Source organism: Panicum virgatum, chromosome 3K (assembly GCF_016808335.1).
Source record: "Panicum virgatum strain AP13 chromosome 3K, P.virgatum_v5, whole genome shotgun sequence".
Classification (NCBI taxonomy): Eukaryota; Viridiplantae; Streptophyta; class Magnoliopsida; order Poales; family Poaceae; genus Panicum; species Panicum virgatum.
Window position 1 is genome coordinate 59189518 of NC_053138.1, and position 7412 is coordinate 59196929.

The 7412-nt window shown below is 41.1% G+C and overlaps 1 long non-coding RNA gene across 1 annotated transcript; it reads left to right on the forward strand.

Annotated features, from left to right (window-relative positions):
* The first annotated feature begins 354 nt into the window (after positions 1-354).
* Positions 355-1578, forward strand: LOC120701582. The gene is made up of 4 exons (XR_005686165.1): positions 355-760; positions 960-1079; positions 1265-1336; positions 1447-1578. It is a non-coding gene; the product is annotated as an uncharacterized LOC120701582 (long non-coding RNA).
* Positions 1579-7412: the final 5834 nt, after the last annotated feature.

Sequence of the window (7412 nt, forward strand, 5' to 3'; positions counted from 1 at the left end):
AATAAGTATAGTTTTGATATGTACATTAGCACTTTGTTCAGCAGCAGCGTCATCCTGAATAGATGGTGCCTCAATTCCATCACCGGACATATTCAAATATATGTCGGTATTGCTGCCATCATCAGCTTGTTCAGCGACATCTCCTTGACCTTCGCCAATCATATTCAACAGGAACTGTTCGTCTTCCGCGTCTGTGTGTCGCGGGTCCATCGTAACTAAAATATGAATACAAATAAAACCCTTAAAAATTATCTAAATAATCCACTCCAGAAATTTGCGGCTAGGGATAGGCGGAGGGCCGAGGGCCGAAGGCGAAGGGCTCAAAGCCGAGGGCCGGAGGCGCACTGGGGCGAACGCGGAGCCGGGGGGGACGTGGGCTCAGGGCGAGCTATGAGCAGAGACGGAGAGAATGATTCTTTTGCATTGGGGGCTTCCTTGCTAAGCTTTATTGAATTGGGTCCATATATGATACTCTCTCCATGTCAAAATAAGTATAGTTTTTTGCATCCAAATTTTGTCCCACAAAGAATGTAGTTTTAGCTTGTAATGAGATTCATCTAATTAAAGCAATACTAATTATACTCTCTCCATGTCAAAATAAGTATAGTTTTTTTCCTATATGATTTTTTTGTTTGATTTTCTTTCTGGAAGATCACATCTAGATATAAGTGTCACTATCGATCTGATGACAATTGGATTGAATCACTAGAGGTTCAAACAGTAACCAAGCCATTTGCAGTAGAAGAACAGAAACATTATGGTATTTCCTTTCACGATTCTACTGATCATGATAGATCTAAAAATTAAACTCATATAACTAATATTCTTTTCTTAACTATCCAGCTTTCATTTGTATGTACTATTTCTTTTGACAACTAAAATTGAATATTTCACGCTTAGTTTTGGTTCTCTTACTATTGCTAGCATCGATGTATCATTATTAAATCAGTTATTTGTAGGATGGAATGCTCAAGTTTTGCCAAAAAGGAGGCATTGGTTTAGGAGGCTTGTTCAGTGGACTCAAAGGGATACATCAAAACCTGAATTCAATCTGGGACTCATTGGTCAAGAACAAACAGGTAGCATTCTAGAAAAAAATATTTATCATTAAATTACATCTCTCATAATTGCTGTGCATCTTTTAAAGTAAAAGTCAATACAATCATTTACCTGTACGATACAGAAAAAGGCAAAAGCTTTCCTTTATTTCTACCACCAGTTTTTATTCTTAATTCCTTGAAACATTGAATTTCCTTTTTGCCAGTGGGTTCTCTCAATGAAATATGGTTCCAAAACCCATCCAGTGCCAAAGGGGAAATGAAGCTTCAACTGACAGGTAAAATGGAAAATAAGCTGAAGTAAAATAAGCTTAGAATTACTGCAGCATTAGGTGTGAAGAAGGACATTTTCTGAGCAATTATTTTTTGTTTCCTGTCTCTTTTCCAGTAGGCTTTACAGTGTGAAGAAGAACAGATCGAAGAATACCCACACAACAGGGCGGCGGCGCGGCGGCGTGCAGTGGAGGCCGCCGACGAGGGCGTGCGCGCGGAGTGGAGGCCGGGGGCGGCGCTCGCAGGGACGACGGCGCTCGGTGACGTGGGCTCGCGCGGCGGGGCTCTGGGCGGCAACGTCGACGGCGGCGGTGCTCGGGGAGCTCGAGCGGTGGGGGGAGCAGGGGAACGGACGGCGCGGGAGGGAGGAAGGGCGAAGGAGGGAGGAAGCTAGGAAATATATGGGGGGGGGCCTTTTGTCCCGGGTGAAGCCACCACCCGGGACAAAATGACCTTTTGTCCCGGGTGGTGGCTTCACCCGGGACAAAAGGCCCCCCCTTTTGTCCCGGGTGAAACCACCACCCGGGACAAAAGGACCTTTTGTCCCGGGTGGTGGCTTCACCCGGGACAAAAGGGGTTTTTGGGCGGGCCGGGAAAATTCCCAGCCCGCGGCCCACCTTTAGTCCCGGGTGGATCTACCACCCGGGACAAAAGGGGCCCGTTTTCCCTCGTTCCCGCCTAATGTTATGTTTGTTTTTGTTTCTTTTAACTTCTCTTTTAAAATTGGCTTTCATTTGTTATTTCAGTTAATAAAATTATGATTCCAAAAATTATGGAACAAAATTTCTTATCTCTATATAAACTTGATACACGCAACAAAAATAATTAATTTTCATTCAAGTGATTGGGTCAATGAAATATCTAACTTTTTTGAAATCATATTTGTTATTTTGACCATGCAAAAATATATTAGGTGAAAATTTTTTTCAAACTGTTGCTTTTCGATAGAAAGTGGATTCTATCACGATATTAACGTTTAAAAAGTGAATTTTAGATAAAATTAAGCAATTTCATGATATTAATGAGTAGTGTGTGTGAGTTTGAGAGATAGTGTGTGTTAGTGAGATTGTGTGTGTTAGTGAAAGAGTATAGTGTGTTAATGTGAATGTAATTTCATGAAATAAATAAAATTAGTTGAGTAATCCATTATTGAATGAAAATTATAATTGAGTCTAGTAATTAAGTGAAAAATATATAAAATAATATAAAGAACACATAAAATATAATTGTACAGTACATATATAATAAAAGTATTCGAATTGCGATTATGTTTTTATACAATAATATAAAATGATTCAAGTACATGAAGGATTAGCGGTAACAGACTTTCTCTTCACAAATGTCCCTTGATTATGATCACGGCGCAAGTATGGAGCATCATCATTGGCTAGCAGGATGCATGGATCAGCATTTACTTCGAAAGGTGGAATGGCAACAAAATTATTATATTCTTCTGAAAAGTCTGTCTTGTCCTCCACTCCAACGATGTTTCTCTTTCCTGATAGAACTATGTGTCGCTTAGGCTCATCCTTTTGCTTGTTGATCCCCTTCTTTGGCTTGCTGGACATGTCCTTAATGTAGAAAACCTGAGCGACATCCTGGGCTAGGACAAATGGCTCGTCTCTATACCCAAGATTGTTGAGATCAACTATTGTCATCCCATACTCATCTTTTGTTACCCCTCCTCCAGATAGCTTAACCCATTGGCAACGAAATAGAGGCACCTTGAAATTGGGACCGTAATCCAGCTCCCATATCTCTTCAATGTAGCCGTAATATGTGTCTTTTTTTCCATTATTGTCCGTGGCATCCATACGAACACCGCTGTTTTGGTTGGTACTCTTTTTATCTTGGGCTATCGTATAAAATGTGTTTCCATTTATCTCGTACCCTTGGTATGTTAAGATATTCCAAGATGGTCCCCTAGCCAATAAGAACAGTTGTTCACTTATATCCATGTTATGCATTAGATGCTTCCGCAACCAGCTACAGAAAGTGTTCATGTGCTCACGTGTAATCCATGCCTCAGACTTTTCCGGGAAATTGGAGAGCAGAATTTTCTTGTGTTCCTCGATATATGGGTCAACCAAGGATGATTGTTGAAGAACCGTATAATGCGCTTTCTTGAATGAGAAATCATCTGTGCAGACATAAGATTTCTTTCCTAATGTACCCTTTCCAGATAGTCTCCCCTCATATCGCGATTCAGGGACTCCAATCAGTTTAAGGTCATCAATAAAGTCAACACAAAAGTCAATGACCTCCTCAGTTCCGTAGGCACTGGCGATGCTTCCTTCTGGACGAGCTCTATTACGAACACATTTCTTGAGTACCCCCATGAACCTTTCGAATGGGAACATGTTGTGTAGAAATACTGGTCCGAGAATATCAATCTCTTTGACAAGGTGCACTAGAAGATGTGTCATGATGTTGAAGAAAGATGGTGGAAATATCAGCTCAAAGCCAACAAGACATTGCACCACATCGTTTTGCAGCTTTATCAAATTCTCCGGGTCAATTATCTTCTGAGAAACTGCGTTGAGGAAGGCACATATCTTCACGATGGTTAACCGGACGTTATCAGGCAGAATCCCCCGCAGCACAACCGGAAGAAGTTCGGTCATAAGCACATGGCAGTCATGGGACTTGAGATTTGTAAATTTCTTCTCTGCCAAATTTAAGATTCCTTTTATATTGGATGAGTATCCAGATGGAACCTTTATACTGCTCAAGCAGTCAAACATGGTTTCTTTCTCTTCCTTGCTAAGAGTATAGCTGGCAGGACTTAAGTATTGTCGTCCATTATCTCGCTGTTGTGGATGTAAGGCATCTCGTTCTTCCATACGTTGCAATTCTTGACGTGCTTCTACTGTATCTTTTGTCTTTCCGTACACTCCCAAGAATGCTATCAGGTTGACGCAAAAATTCTTCGTGAGGTGCATCACATCAATTGCATGACGAACATCTAAGACTTCCCAATATGGTAGCTCCCAAAATATAGATTTCTTCTTCCACATGGGCGCCATTCCATTTTCGTTCGGAACAGGTTGGCTACCAGATCCCTTTCCAAAAACAACTTCTAGATCTTTTACCATGTTGAAGACGTCTTTACCACTACGGTGCATCGGTTTTGTTCGGTGGTCCGCTTGGCCTTTGAAATGCTTGCCCTTCTTTCGTACCGCATGCCTGATGGGAAGAAACCGACGATGACCCATGTATACAACCTTCTTACAGTGAGTCAACCATATATTATCGGTATCATCTAAACAGTGTGTGCATGCTTTGTATCCCTTGTTCGAATGTCCTGACAAGTTACTAAGAGCAGGCCAGTCATTGATCGTTACGAACAGCAATGCTCGTAGGTTGAAGTTTTCCTGTTTGTATTCATCCCACATCCGTACACCTTCATCGCCCCAGAGCAATAAGAGTTCTTCGACCAATGGTCTTAGGTACACATCAATGTCATTTCCGGGCTGCTTTGGACCCGGGATAAGCACTGGCATCATGATGAACTTTCGTTTCATGCAGAGCCATGGTGGAAGATTGTACAGACAAAGAGTCACAGGCCAAGTGCTATGACCACTGCTCATCTCACCAAAAGGATTCATGCCATCCGTACTCAAACCGAACCTTATGTTTCTCGCATCCAAATCAAATTTAGGGTACGTTCTATCTATTTTTCTCCACTGCGACCCATCAGCGGGGTGTCTCAACATCGAGTCTTTCTTGCGTTCCTCTTTATGCCATCGCATCAACTTAGCATTATCTTTATTTCTAAACAGACGCTTCAAACGTGGTATTATAGGCAAATACCACATGACCTTCGCAGGAACTCTCTTCCGGGGAGGCTCTCCCTCGACATCTCCAGGATCATCTTTTCTAATCTTGTAACGCAATGCACTGCATACGGGACATGCATCCAAATTCTCGTACTCGCCTCGGTAGAGGATGCAGTCGTTGGGGCATGCATGTATCTTTTGCACTTCCAGTCCCAAAGGGCAAACAAGTTGTTTGGCTTCATACGTTGTGGCAGGCAATTCATTGTCCTTAGGAAGCATTTTTTTAACAAGTTTGAGTAATTCACCAAATCCCTTGTCGGATACACCATTTGTCGCCTTCCATTGCAGCAACTCCAAGGTGGTGCCAAGTTTCTTAAATCCATTTTGACAATCTGGGTACAACAACTTATGGTGGTCCTCTAACAACTTCTGGAACTTCAACCTCTCCGTTTCACTCTCACAGTCTGCCTGCACATTGTGCAATGCTTGCCCCAGATCGTCGCTGGGATCATTTTCTGCTACATCTACTTCGGGCTCTTCCATGGGAATATCGTCATCGAATGCACCGATTCCAGCATTCCCGGGAAAGTGGTCGTCAAAATCTTCTTCTTCATTGTCTTCCATGGTAACCCCCTGTTCTCCGTGCTTCGTCCAACAAACATACTTTTTCATGAAACCATTTGCGAAAATGTGGCTGTGTAGGATTCTTGAAGATGAGTAATCCTTGTTATTGTTGCAATGAACACACGGGCAGCACATAAAACCATTCTGCTTGTTTGCCTCAGCCACAGACAAAAAATAATGCAGGCCATCAATGAATTCTTTCGAACGTCGGTCAGCATTGTACATCCATTGCCGGTCCATCTGCATTTTAAATAAATCGATTTGAATTCTTTACACGTATCGAATAAATAAAATATATCAAACCTAAATTAAACTAAATGTAACATAACATGAATAATTAAAAGATATGCAATATCTATCATACATCTTGATTAATTAAAAGGGGTACTTAATCCATTACAGAACTTAACAAAGGAGTACTATACATGAAATTTAAAAATTCGGTCAACAACACATAGGTTTTCAACCGTCCTTGCGTTGGAACGCAGAATGTTCTAACGGATTTCTTGCTGGCGCAGAATAAGATGGCGGAGCTGAAACCTCCGAGTTTGGTGGTGACGAACCGTAACGCCGCAATAAATCCTCAAGATCAAACGGAGGTTCCTCGCCCCTTGCCATGCATTCTCTATATTCTTTTTCCAAATAACGGAGCGCTGCCCTATGAAAAGCACTAGGTTTTTTGGACCGACGACCTACTCGAGTTGTGCCCTTCTCTCCAGAAGGACAACGATCACCCCCACCGGCGCCACTCCCTCCAGCTGTTGAAGCCATATTTTACTGAAAAATACCTTTATTTTCCACAAAATTATAAATTCTTACCATTACAAAGCAAAAATTATTTACTATTACAATTACAATGATCAGATTAATAACTCTTGCAAATAACAATGAAATTATATAAAAAAAGACGAAATGTATCATTAATCCTCAAGAAATCTCTAATTAATTGAAAGAAATCTCTATAACTTCTAATTACTTTGACACCCTTCAGTTCCAGGAGTACACTCTTTTCAATATCCAGAAACCCTCTAGAAGAAAAATAAACCTTTATTTCTGAAAATGTATATGTCAGTAACCTCAACCCTGCGGTGATGACACTGCCTTTCGGGGGGACACGGTGCGGTACAAGGATGTCACCAATCGGCTAGTCGCAGCACCAACATTTACGATTAATAGGCACAGCACTTGGCACAGGCAGCATGCTCGTTCATATGCTCTCAGTACAACAACGGCATGCTGACTGCGTCAAATGCTGTCTTCTTATCAATCGGAAGTGCTGGTGATGCGACCAACCGATTTGCGACGTCCTTATAGCGCATCGTGTATCCCTGAAAGGTAGTGCCATCACCGTTGGATGGAGATTAACGACGTATACTTGTTTCGAAATAAAGATTTTTTTAGCTTCTAGATGGTTTCAATGTGAGCCTGATTAAATACATCACTAGAGTGTCAAAATAATCCATTCATAATACAAAAAATTCTATAATATACTCATTTCATTAATTCATTCACGAATAAAAAAATCAACTATCCACAATATGGTCATATATACAAGTACATCACATGAAGTATCTACACTCATTCTAAAAATTTCTACTATCCATATACTCATCTAAATCTAAAAGAAAATTACGCCTACATATGCAATCTAGCTAGCAAAATAATGTCCAAGAAATGA